The 14,041-nt window shown below is 41.7% G+C and overlaps 1 protein-coding gene across 2 annotated transcripts in view; it reads right to left on the bottom strand.

The window, feature by feature from the left end:
* NEK7 (NIMA related kinase 7) overlaps window positions 1–8,443 on the bottom strand; it is a 143,040-nt gene extending 134,597 nt beyond the window's left edge. The window contains exon 1 of one of the 2 annotated variants that reach the window (XM_054036937.1): window positions 8,152–8,443. The gene's annotated coding sequence lies outside the window, so the exon portion shown is untranslated. Of the gene's footprint in view, window positions 1–7,700; window positions 7,886–8,151 lie in introns of those variants that run through there. The other variant, XM_054036939.1, reaches the window with a different exon arrangement.
* Between the last annotated feature and the right edge of the window lie 5,598 nt (window positions 8,444–14,041).

Raw genomic sequence — 14,041 nt, 5'->3', positions numbered from 1 at the left:
GAAGAGAATCTGCCATCTGGAAGGTGCCAAAACTTTATGTTCCTACTAATACCTGCCAGACTGACAAGTGGAAGAGGGACCATCCATCAGTCCATGTTGATGAATCAAATCACATAAGATCTTGTTCTTGATCTGAGTGGAAAATAAATGCAGAAAAATCAATACACAGCATCTTACTAGAATATGTTCTAACAAATTTTAGAGAAAAAATTATTAGAAAAAGATGTGAAACTGCACCCCATATTCTTTGCAGTGATATTATGATATAACTATAACAATCATAATGAATTTTATGCAAGTCATAGGAGGCGTCATTGGAAAAGTTATGATTTGCTTAATATGATTATCCTATCTGTATGCATGTATCATTTTTGTATTTGAAGTTAAGAATATTGACTATGTATCTGTATTTCAAATGTAGTTACACCTGGGTCATGCCCACTAGACAAGATGCTTTCAGTCTAAATAGAGGATGGGAAAGGGTCCATTCAGAGCAATGAGCCATTAGGAAAAAACAATGGGCCTTAGGGGAAGCTTCTATCCCACATGGGGAGCCTTCCTAGGGAGGCTTCCTGAGAATGCTACAGACAGCCTCTGAGTAATGGCTGCTATAACTCTACAAGGACAAGTGATGAGACCATGTCTCTAGAACCATATTACCATATGTGGCAGAAGTAGGCATGACTGAGTAGTTGTTTATAAGAAAGTAGCAACCCTTCTTCAAAAAAAAGTGCAGAGTTCAAGACAGCATCACTTTAACTCAAGAGGGCTTGCTGAGCCCAACCAGGCCAACAGCTGGTATACAAATTTGGGCTGGATAGCTGAATTAAACTGATTAAGTCTCCAGACAATCCATATCTGAAAAAGTCTTCTCTACTTATTGATTTATAAAGTTATCTCATTCAAAGAAGTTTTTCTATCATGCTTAGTTTTCACTAAGTAACCAAGGTTGATATTATCCCTGTCCTCCCTCCCCCCTTCTTCTTGCTTCCATTTTGTTACCCTCTTGTTGAGCGATATGTGAAATCAGTTGGCAAGTTACTGATGTGAGCCTTGCCCAAAGCATCTGTTTTAGTACATATTTAGAACATCTGTGTTGTTAAAAATAAGATTCTTTACTCCAATAGTATTAGAAAATGGGTTTTCAAAAAAAGAGCACATACATTGCATGAAAAGCCTACTCAAGGTGGCTTCTGGGACGCATATAGAACCAACTAAATAATTAACATTAAATGTAATGATTTGCACTTTTCCCCATCTGTGTTGTCCAAAGGCACATGACATTATATTATTTTGAATAATTTGAATTCTTCTGCTGCTAATTACAATTCAGATTTCAAACTTGGATAAAAAAAAATTGCAATGTAACTTAACAGTACAAATTTCAAGTTGTACAGTTCACTGTAATATTTGCTCTTCGTTGCTGTTTAGTTATTCAACTCACCCAAGGATCAGAAACAGTACTATTTAACAAGTGTGTTGGTTAGTTACTGAAGTCATTTATTGTTCCCATTCCCTGAATGGATGAGTTAGCTGATCAACAAAGCAAACTACAAATATCTTGGTATCATACTGACCTGCAACCCAGCCAACATAGCGGAGACTGCCATTTCCCTCCAACTCCCACAGCCTCAGAAGCGAGGGGTGGTGGCGGGAGAGGAGGCAGCGGGGAGGGGAGGATTTGTCTGAACCAGTAGGGGAAAGACAAACTCTTGGTCCTTTTTTGCAAGAGTACACCCGTCTGATAGCTCAGTGGTTTGAGCACTGGCCTGCTAAACCCAGGGTTGTGAGTTCAATCCTTGAGGGGGTCATTTAGGGTTCTGGGCAAAAACCTGTCTGGGGATTGGTCCTGCTTTGCGCAGAGGGGGGATGGACTTCCAACCCTGATATTCTATGATTGCTTACCTCTGCCCTCTTTGTGGGCATTCAGCCTCGTTGTGGCCCTGAAGAGGAGAGCACTGCGGTGCTTGGTGGTACACAAGGGTTTGGCAAGTCTACTGGCTCCCACACATTTAATGAGAAGGTTTTTATAAGCCCTTTCCCCCAGCCCTGTGGGATGTTCTACTACATATCCACCTGCAAACTGGACATACCATATTCATGTGTATTCATTTCATTAAGAACTGGAAATCTCAGGCAAACAATTATTATATTAAACTCTGTCATTCACCCCAACAAACTGAGAAACCTATACAGAAAATACAAAGTAGCTAAGGCCAAATTGAAAGTTTTGCTTCCTAATAGACAAAAAATTAGTGACGTTTTCAAAAATGAAAATGTTTCATTATTTGCTCCCCTATAAATCTTGAGCAAAGAACTTCTAGTCCTGAGGAGTCTGTCAACATCAGGCTGATACACAAAAACTGAACACTTAGCACATCAAATTTCATAGCTGAGCACAATAGTTTTGTTTGAGAAATAAGGCTTCAAATGGCCTCTACCACATTTTTTGTGGTGGTGGTTTTGGGGGAGCAGTGTACCATTAGGCCAACCTCCCACAGCAATATGGCATCTCCAAAGGGTCTTTAGATTATCAAACCAGTCCTATTAATGTAGGAGCTACATGCAGATGAAGGCAAATGTTTCTCAAATAGTGACTATCAATCCAGCCCACCACCACAGTTGCCCACCAGTGGACAGAGCAGAGTCCAGGCAAGAAACTCACCCCAACTCTCCACTGTTCAGATTAGGGTGATCAGATGTCCTGATTTTATAGGGACAGACCCAACATTTGGGGCTTTGTTTTATACAGGCACCTATTAACCCCCACCCCGTCCTGATTTTTCGCCCTTGCTATCTGGTCACCCTAGTTCAAATGGACAACATAAAGAGAAACTCCTCCAACCAAACCTTCTCCAATACCACCTCAGAGTGCCCCATGTTCAACTAGCATTTCCCTCTTGCTTGTTAGTTTACATTCCAAAAAAATTTCTTTGTAGGTATAAAAGCTAGAAAATTTGTTTTTATTAAAGTTAAAACTTGAATTCCTTAGATTTTGATTAAATTGAGAGGGAGCAGCCACACACAAATAAGATCAGTTTCTGAAAGCATATATAGAACAAAGTAAGAATATTCCTTAATATGTAAAGTTTTATGCTTACATATAAAAAGAATACCAGCCTCCAGTCCTGATTTGTCCAGGACATTATCAGGTTTTACTATCCAATCCTAGGAAATTTCAGCCCCAGTTACCCAGCAAAAAATACTGTCACTTTCCAGTCACAAGGCTGGATCATTCTCCCTTAGCTATTTGGTGGCCTGCAACTGAAAATTCAGCCAGCCCATTCATGACTCCTCCTCTCCAGCTCATCAGTAAAACAAGTCAGTTTCTTTTCTTTACTTCTCTGTGACTTGCATAGTTTCTATTGTATCTTTTTATTTGGGTCTCACTCTCAAGTTTAGACAAATGTCCATCAAGTATGTCCTGTTTATTCTTCAAAGAAGTACTTCTGGATAGTTATACATGTACTGACTTGCCTAGTCTTGAGTTTTGGCTTATGAATATTTACGTGCATTAAAAATGGTAACTATTTAAAAAAGGTGTTCCAATCCAATATAATAGATGCACGCACCTATTCTGAATACATGCATAACAGAAGCTTGTACCATTTCTTTAGAGAGCTTTATAATACGTAGAGTCATGGGGATCTCACGGGGGGGGGGGGGGGAGGGGAGGGAGAGAAAACAAAAAACACACACACACACACTCACTTGTCCCTGCAATTCTTGAGAGTCCCACTGGTGTGAAAATCCTGAGTATTTGCTAAGGAGGAGGACATTTTCCTCCATTTCCATTTACCTTCTATTCAGTTCCTCAGGGGTCTAAAAAGGAACAGACACTCCAGCTTTCCATATTCAAGAGACCCACTGGATGAAGGAAACAAAGGACAAATGAAGCTGATTCAGGCTTTAAATATGTACAATGAAATAAGTTACTCAGGCCTCAAGATACGTAACTTAATTCAACGTAGCTTAGATCGACTTACAGCAGTGTCTATACTGTGCTATGTTGACAGGAGACGCTCTCCCATCGACAGAGCTTCTGCCTCTCGGGGACATGCAGTACTGAGGTCAACAGGAGAGAGCTCTCCCATTGACTTACTGGATCTTCACCAGACCCGCTAAATCAATGCCCGAAGCATCGATCGCAGCAGCACCAATTACCCAGTAGTGAAGACAAGCCCTCAAAAAGAGATGCTGGACAGATGATACATTTTACTCGATCAACTAGATTTTACAAATGAGCTAAGAGGAGGCAAATGATAATTCAAAAGGCAGGAACTACCCTTAGACATATCATATTATTGTTAGATACATAAAAGCCAACCTCTCATTTTAAAATTTGGTGACAAGACTAATTAATTGAAACATCTAATTACAACTCTATAGCATAATCTTGACTAACAGGACCTTTTCCAGATACAATGACCAGAGCATATATATATAGAAAAGAGCCTCCAGAGAAACAAGTCCCACAAAACTTGTCTATGTTATGTGAAAACAATGTACTTAAACCTATGCAGTCACCCATTCCTGCAGCTTACCACCTCAAACCTCGTGCCTTTTTCTAAATGGGGTGCACACCCAACCTTGCCTTCAACAAATAAAGCACATAGCAAAAAAAAAAAAAAAAAAAAAGAACAAATTCTTTCTGGGGAGATGAAAGCAAGAAGAAAGGGAACCACAGGTGACAAACACTAGATCTTTTAGTCAACTGCTGGATACCACAGCAAAATCCACAGAATGAGAATCTGAACAAGAGAATCCGAACAAGAGAATCCAATGCATTTTTCTATTACTACTTTTTTTTCCTCATTTTTGTATGAATTTCAACTATTATAACTATCCACTGCAGTCATTCGTACAGGAACCAATAAAACCAAGTATTTAAAAGAAAATAACCCTCGTGTTCCTTATTAATACCAGATATTTTTTGAGGAATAAACTATTTTGGAAAAACTGGGAACTGAAGTTTACCTGAGCTTAAAAACAGGTTTATCTTTTTTCCTATAAAGAATCAAAATTTTCTGAAGCATCCAATTGAAACATCTGCCAAAACCAAACAAAGATGCAAGAGCAAACATCCCTCAGGGAAAGAAATTCAGATCTTATCACTAGCATCTCAATGACAGTCAAATGTATGCACCTTAGACCATGAATAGGATACAAATATAAATTAATCCAATGGATCTAAAAAAATCAAATTATAATTTAATAAGACTTGGATATTTTTTTTTTAATCTGCAAATAAGGTCAACACATTTAAGTACAAGCTCCTGAATGTCAAATAAAGTGAACGGTCAGTAAACTGCCTCCTATGCTCAATAACAAGCAAAAGCTGCTGGTCTAACAAAATTAAGTAAATATAGTTCCTTAGCATAGGAACAGAGGTTATCATAGTATTATCTTTTGAATTATAAACAACGTATTGTTACTTTCCCTTACATAACTGTATGTGTACTGTTTAAACAGTGCTAGATAATGGCACTTAAAATGATTAACTTTTTAACTACAAAATCATGATTATATTACTGAAATCACAGTTGTCTCACGTTTGACATGTATCAAAGAAAGCTTATCTTCACTAGGGAAATAATTCATGTCTAACCACAGATCTCTTCCTCATGATTCTAAAATACCCTGTAATCCAAACAAAAGAAGTCCTTCAACAGTATCTTAGCTGTGCTATGACTCATATTGACTATCTTTACACTTATCCCTAAAGTTAAGCTCAACTGAGCCGGAATCATGTCAGCTGAATCATTCTGCTGCCCATATGTGGTCAGTGTCATGTTACAACAGAAGTGCCAAATCAGTCCTCCAAAGGCTGCCCACAATGCCCCACCACTGCAAGAATGGCCTCTTTGGCCATTTAATTTCCACTGGCCTAGGGTCAACCTGTCCAGAAGCAACCTACTTGTATACACTTCCCAGTACACATACATGGCCTGTGGCTACATGCTGCTTCCACAGTGACCAACTTCTTTTGGCAACTGATCCACAAAGTCATTACTGATCCATATATTTCCAGATCATTAATCTATACGGTATTAGATAATTTCATACTCAAGAAATAGTCCCCAGATAGCTGTAGGTCCTGCAGGAATTTGGGGATAAGTCGCAAATAATCACAGGATTTTCCCTGGAGAGGACTGCAGAAGTTATAATAGTTTCTTCTCACACGTGGCTGAATCACCGTAAGATCCCTGAAAGCTCTGCAAAATCATCCATAACGCACAGCTGCTTGAAGCAGTATCAAATTCTGGAATGCATACTCACAAAGCACGACTGAGTATAGCACTAGCATGGAAGCAGGATGTTGTAGCAACTCCACTAAGAGCATGTCTACACATACAGCAGCATAGCTGTACAGTACCAATGCAGCTGCATCGCTGCAGCACATCTAGTGAAGACGCTCTATGCCGATGGAAGAGAATGGGAATGGCAGAAACTGCGTCAGCAGGAGAGCATATGTCAGCGGGAGACCTTATGTTGGTGTAACTTATGTCATTCAGGACGGAGGGTGGTTTATTCACATCCCTGAGTGACATAAATTATGTTGACATAGTCTGTAGCATAGACATACTTACAGACATTGAATCTATCTCCCCTTGTAAGTATTCTCACACTTCTTATCAAACTGTCTGTACTGGGCTAGCTTGATTATCACTTCAAAAGTTTTTGTTTTGTTTTGTTTTTCTCTTACTTAATTGGCCTCTCAGAGTTGGTAAGACAACTCCCACCTGTTCATGCTCTCTGTATGTGTGTGTATATATATCTCCTCAATATATGTTCCACTCTATACGCATCCGAAGAAGTGGGCTGTAGCCCATGAAAGCTTATGCTCTAATAAATTTGTTAGTCTCTAAAGTGCCACAAGTACTCTTATACTTACAGAATTGAGTCTATATTGACCAAAAAACTTCCTAGCACTGTTTGAGCTCCAGACCACCTACAAGCAGAGCTTTGGACCGGAGCCCGGAGCAGCTCCGGAGAAGTTAAGCTACAGGTTTTTGACTGGAGCGGGAGTGGAGCCGGAGCACAGCTCCAAAGCCCTGCCAAGACTGGAACATCTATTTAATATGGAAAAAACACCAGATGTACCATAAAAAGTATCACAATAAGGACAAATGAAAACATAAAATACATCATTTTTGAAAGGGAAGAAGTTTCAGTTTTAGTTTTAACTTTAAAAATGACATGAAAAGATAGTATTAAGAGAGAAAGGAGGATGAGGATAACCTACAAAGGCCCTGTAAAGATATGCATGTGTAAAAGTGTTTGCATGTTCAGAGCCAAAGAATGGCTAAATCACAAGATGTAAAACAAGGTGCAACAGACCCCATCAACAGGATTACCTTCTTTTTTCTTAAACAAAAACCCTATGCCACATTTTCTCCGGTTGAGGGACAGAACTCCCCCACCATCTTCAGCAAAACAGAAAGGTATTCAAACAAGTCCTACCACGAATAAGCTAGCTTCGAAAGATAGCTTTAGCCCCAATTTAAACAATAACATTTTTTGACGTTAAAGCTATTGGAGGCCTGAGCCGCCTCTATTCCCTGTGGACTGTTTTCTGCAGCCCTCTCAGCCAAAGACCGAGCAAATCCGCCTTTAAACCCTGTAGCTCCAGGAAAAGAGACCCCTTAAAAAAACGCCCAGTCCGAAGCGCAGCGGCCCTACATACAAACAACCCCCACCAGAACAAGCACCGGCCGGGGCTGCCGCCTCCGCACTGCTGCTGCTAAGGGCACGGCCAGGTGTTGCCGAGCACGTGGCAGGGGCTGCAGAGCCCCCGGCCCAGACCGGTAAGGGAACCAGGACTCGGCGCCCCCAGGCACTACGCACGTGCCGCCGCCCCCTCCTCCGAATGAAACTCTGCACAGGAGTCAGGCTTAGGACACACGCAGGCACACACTCTCCCCACCCCCCGCCTCCGGTGGAGCGGCAGCAGCTGCAGCCAATGGGGGCCGGATCACTAGTGATGGGGGCCAATGGGGCCAGGCGGGAGGTGGGATTGTCCTCACGCCGCGGCTGCCCTGTGCGAGGTAGCTGCCTGCAAGGAAGGGAGAGGGAGTTTCTTGGTTACGGCCACAGCTGCCGACAGTGGCGGTCTGGGCGCCGCGGCCCCTTCCTTCCCCCATGCCTCACCAGACAGCCCTCGGTCTCCCTCCTCCTCGCGCCGGGGGCCCGGAGCCGGCCTCGTTGCCTCCGCGGAGAGATCCGCACCCAGGAGCCCAGTCAGGGCCGGGCCGGGCCGCGCCGGACGCTCGCTGCGGGTCTCCCTGTGCGCGAACCGAGCGGCCGCGGCGGTAGCAGCCCAGCCTGCTGCTGCTGCCAGAACTGTAAACATCCCGGCATCCCCGAGGGGAGAGAGGCGGGGCCGGCTCCGGGCTCCTCCTCAGCGCGGGCCCCCACCCCGTCCTCCTTGCGCTGAGCGGCCCGGGCGCCCGATCGCGTCGTGTGCTCGCCCAGCCGCGTGTGTTGCCGGGAGGCCAAGATCGCCCTGGGGAGGCGGGGCCGCTGGGTCCCCACAACTGCTGTTGCGCCAGGAGTTTGGCCTGGCTCGCAGAACCTAAAGACGGATCGGAGGCGGTGTTCTGGCCTCCATCCCTATAGACTTGGGAGCGCCTGGTGCTGTGGCCAGACTGGTGCCTGGGTGCGGCGCTGCTTTAGACGGGACAAAAACTGGCTGCTACGCTGTGAAGAACCTAGGGCCAATCTGCAGCCATGTTTTTGAACCCAGATCAGATGTCGGGTGCTGCTGCGGCCATTCCAGCTCCGGTTGTATTAGCAAACTCTTCAGCGGGGCTTTAGCAATTCGTAACAGCCTAGGTAGTCCTTGGAATTGCAATGCGCTTAAAAATTAACTGGTCCAGGACCAGCTCATAAAAAGAAGTGGATAGTTCAGCCATGCACAAACCAGTGTATTCTCAACCAGCTACCTTCTTCCTCTCTGCAGTGGAGTTTGCGACCAGAGATTGTAAACTCTCCCAGGCAGGAACTTATTTTTATGTGTTGGTACATTGCCTACCACAGAGGTATCCTAACCCATGCCAAGGATTCCTAGGCACTACAAAATATACAGCTGCTCTCCTGACAGGAGTGAAAGGGGCTCAGCACTTTGAGCTCTTATTGAAGTAAATCAGAGCAATAAGAGCCCAGGATTTCCGAAAAGCAGACCATGGGTCCATAGGGGGAAGCTTTTATTAGATCAGCCATCTACCTGACTTTGTTCCTGTCTAGTGTAGAAAAAGGAAGTATCTTTAGCGAACATGTCAGCTAGCGCATGATTAACATGCTTTTAAACACAACTAAGCACCTAGGTTAGACAGTGGTGTTTAAAAATGTTAGCTGGTCATGGTTCCCTTGAGGACTAACCATAATCCATTAGAGATAAAAATGAAAGCCTCCTACCAGCAAACAGAATATTCCTGGCTTTCTAATGGCATGTTTCATGTTTCTAGCAGTAGCATAGTGGGAAAGAACTGAATTTAAACCTGTGTTTAGGAATTAAAAATAAGAACAGCTTCCCTAAAAAATACAGAAGCGAGTAGCCTCTTCTCTTTCTGGAGAGAGGGAGAAGCTCTCCCTCCAGATCTTGATCCTCTCTGAATGCTGAAGTGAGGACTCAAGAGGCATGAACCACTGAAGTGTAAGCAACAGGAGGAGCTGCTGCTAGCCTAAAGAGTTTGAGATTCTCAGTGGGTATGTCTACAATTCAATTAAAAAAGAAACATGCCAGCTGACTCAGGCTAAGGGACTGTTTAATTGTGGTTAGATGTTTAGCCGAAGTCCTACAAGCCCAAGTCAGCCAGGCCAGCCGCAGTTGTCTAACTGCAGTGTAAACATACTCAGTGTTCTCTCCCAGTACATGGAGCTGCAGCAGCACCTGACAGGGAAAGAAAAGATAGTTCTATGTGGGAATTTTCTGTCTCCCTCTACTGTCAGCTTTCATTCCAGAAGACGAATTAGGGACTAGCATAATATCCTTAAAAATCACTTATTAATCTAAAATTCAAGAAATGGCATGAGGGTGCAATCCACAAAGGTGCTTAGGTACCTGAGTCCCATTTTTAGAAACCACTGTGATCCAAAAAACTCCCAGTCAGCTGCCATCTAACCCTGCACATGATTATACTCACATGGCACCTAAGTTTTTGTCTCTAGGCATGTGCATTGCTGCCTCACTGTAGGTGTCCAGGCACCTATCTCCTGCCTAAGTCTCAGAGCAAACCACAGACCACCGAAGTCTGCTGCCTGCGTCACATAGATTTTATGTCCAGAAAGGGCAATTGTAATCTTCTAGTCTGACCTCCTGCACATTGCAGGCCACAGAACCTCATCCACCCACTTCTGTAGTAGGCTGAGTTACTGAAATCTTGATTTAAAAATTGCAAGTTACAGAGAATCCATTGTTTACTGTATTTCAAACCAGCAAGAGATCCATGCCCTGCACTGCAGAGGAAGGCAAAAAAACCCTCAAGATTTCTTCTAGTCTGAGCTGGAAGAAGATGGTAGTCAGTTAGACCCTGAGCATGTGGGTGAGACCCACCAGCCAGCCAGGGACCTGATCAGAAGCAGTCTAATAATAGCTCACACAAAATAGCTATGAAGTTGGGGAAGGACTTCCTTTATAATCCTTAGCCTAGTGTGAACTCACAGGATGCGAGACTCCTGGTTCACGTCCCCTCTTCTGAACTGTAGAAGGGATTTGAACAGGGATTGGCCACATCTCAAAGGAGTGTCCTAACCACTAAGCTATACAGTCATTCTAACATTCACTGGCCAAATATTTAATTACTAACGTATTTAATCTGGAACAACTTCCTCATTAGGCAAGTTTGAGGAAGCCCTAAACCAGCATATTCCATAGCTCAGATGCTAGGTTATGCACCTGAAAAGTAGCAGGTGCCTCTTCAAATCCCTTCTCTTCAATAAGGGGTGGGGATTTAAATTGGGGGGTTCTTGGGGGAGTACCCTATCGCTTTGCTAAAAGTTATGAGGGAGGTCCTCTGTCCACACACACACACCCAGCAGTTTTGTGTGAACTTGCCTGAGGGGCCTGATCCAATAGGCAGCCTTTCAGTAGGATTTGTATACTATCAACCTTTGGGTGGACGCAAACCAAATTGGCGAACACTCCTATTTTGACACTACTGATACTTTAGTTTGACAACTATCCTGTGTAATTTTGGTGAAGTTCCTGTTCTGTAGAAAGAAAAGTAGTGTTTCTCTAGTGAACTGTTTTTTAAAAAGAGAACCACTTAAAATTTTTGTTAGGTTTGGACTGTTAGAGGTAGTCTTGGCTGTGATGGATTAGCAGCAGAGTGAAGATGACTTAGTCAAAGGTGCAAAATAAATGTTATCTATGTGATATCAGCACCAATTGTGCATTTGTGTATGTAAACACAAATATACACAATATATATATACTTTACACTCGTATTTGTAGAGTTGGTAACTGTTCCAGTGATATTTCCCATTTTAAGTATGAAGAATATGGCTTAAACTAGTAGAATCTGCCAAAAGAGAATGAACTTCAGGTGTGCCTATTATATATACAAATAAATATAGAATATTCTGGTGACACCCTCTGGATTTCTTGTGGGTCAGCTATGTTGTTTATTCATCAACTGGACAATGACCCAAATGATCTTTCCAGATAATTACTCATTACCTCCAGTAGAAGAGCTGACAGCAGAACTTGATGGTCAGTTATAGTCACAAACCTTAGGTGCATCTTCAGATATTTCATGTTTCCTTCTGGCCATTCCACTGTTTCTTGTTCTCGCCCCTTAGACAAAAGTGTCCACAGGATTGGCTGGCCTTAGGTTATCCTTACATGTTTATGTTCTAGTGCTTTAAAGTCCAAAGGAGGGGAGGGGAGAGGGATTTTTGCCATTTTGTCAATGATATATGAATACTCATTTCCCCCTCCCCAACAATAAAGGGTGATGCTCATTTTCTATATTAGATATTTAGGATTTGTCTTAAAAAAGTGACACTAAGAGTTAAGTGAAAGTTGAACTTTGAAGAGAAGGAATTTTTAATCAGACTGTTTAAGGCCCCAATACTGCAAAATACATGTGCTTAAATTTACCCAAGTGATTAATCCCATTAACTTCAATAGAACTGTTCACAGTGTGTAAAGTTAAACACCTATATAATAAGTCTTTGAAGAATCTGGGCCTTACACAGTTTATTTTTGTTATTACCTATTTAACGTCAATAACAATTAATACTTTAAATAAAGGAAGACTGTTGAAGATTCAACATCCTCACCCTTCAACTAAAGTGTTAATAAATCACAGCAAACATTTAATCACTAGTACTCCAAGAAAACACTAAATTTTAAATTCTTGATATTTTTAAGCTACAAAGTGAGCAGAAAAAACTTTAATACACAAATAAACCTTTCAGGCTATAAAGAAGTTGTGTGTTTTTAAAATTCTCTTGCAAGTCTCATTTTTAAAAAATTAAAACTTAAAGATGAATTTTTAGAAGGTCCAAGGTCCAGCTTTTTCTTTCTCAAACACAATTTGTGCTCACAAAATGAATTGGTATAAATCAGATTGCTTGGTCCTCCAATTAGCTGATCAAGTAGTGAAAGGCATAAAGCAGCCAGGTTTCAACCTGTGGTTTAATGGCAGGTGTCATTTGTAGGCACAAATGGCACGTGCACCAAGGAGGCTGCTCTTTTACCATTTTCATCATTTCATTTTACCTCACTCTAAATAGAGTTTCACTCTCAGTTCCTTATAAATAACTTCACACACTGTGGATTGGATTGTACTCCAGGGACACTATCTTGCAAGGCATTAAGCAGTCTGACCTCAATCCCTCAAAGCACGTAAGCATATGCTTAGTCAATAGAACTACTCACATGCTTCAAGTTAAGCACATGTTTAAATGCTTTGCTGGATAGAGACCAGACTGCTCAGTACTTACAACTGAGCTATGAAAGACAGAATTCACATGGAGGGTTCTGAAAACTACCGAGTCTGCTTTAACTGTGAAGAGAACCAGCCATCCCAAGAAACAGAAAATAGAGCAGGATTTTGCTCTTAGAGACCAAAGACTTAGAAAGAAAACACAAAATGAGTTTAGAAAGGTGACTATACAACTGGTAAAAAGCACTTCTGTAACAAATATGCTCATTTACATGTAAGAAATACAAACTTTCTAAACTAACTTTCAAATGGCTCTCCAAATCAAAGACAAATACATACATAAAATTTGAGAACGTATATAGAATGATTCTTAATGAATGTTCATCAGAGTTCCCAATCCATGAATTGTGTTGGATTCAGGTAGTTTATCCAAGGAAATGTATTCCCATCCATCTAGAGGGTTGTGGGTTTTTTAAATCTGGCTTGGAGGAAAAAAGAAAATGTGTCTCTCTCTACCAAATAAGGACGACATCTCTGAAAGGTATCTTAAACCAGAATTTCCATCAAGTTGTTCTGACCCTCTACTACAAATCTCGAATCAGAAATTTTATTTCCCCAAAACAAAATCTCTTAACAGCTCTGGAAGAAGTAATTGAAATTTTTTCCTTTATCGGTTAAGGTTTGACTTGAATAAAGTTTGTTCCAAGGTGAATGGGAAATTTGGGGTAATAAGCTTCTCAGTATTTAAATAAAGTTTGTTCATGTGCCTCTTCTCACAAAAATATACCATCTTCTTCACCTGAGGCAAGCTCTTAAGCTTTGAGATCTACTATTTATGCAGTATATGTAGTGAGACCTCTAACAAAGGCCCTGAGGAAATTAATAAATCTATGCTGTAACAGTCTCACTTCTCCCGAGTTGCCAGATTTATTAATAATTCAGCAAATTTGCTATTCAATATAGCATTATATCATTTGATTTTGTCAGCCAGAGAAACAGCCTTAAACACAGAAGCAAGGTGACAATTCTGACTATGGAACTGGAAGTTAGACATAACATCCACTAACTGGAAAAATACCCTTCAAGGGTGAAAGATTATTTTAAAATATCTTACAAAGAATAGCTTGGCATCAAGATGGAAGAGAAGA

This window comes from Malaclemys terrapin, chromosome 8 (assembly GCF_027887155.1).
Source record: "Malaclemys terrapin pileata isolate rMalTer1 chromosome 8, rMalTer1.hap1, whole genome shotgun sequence".
Taxonomy (NCBI): Eukaryota; Metazoa; Chordata; order Testudines; family Emydidae; genus Malaclemys; species Malaclemys terrapin.
This window is presented reverse-complemented; position numbering and strand designations above follow the sequence as displayed.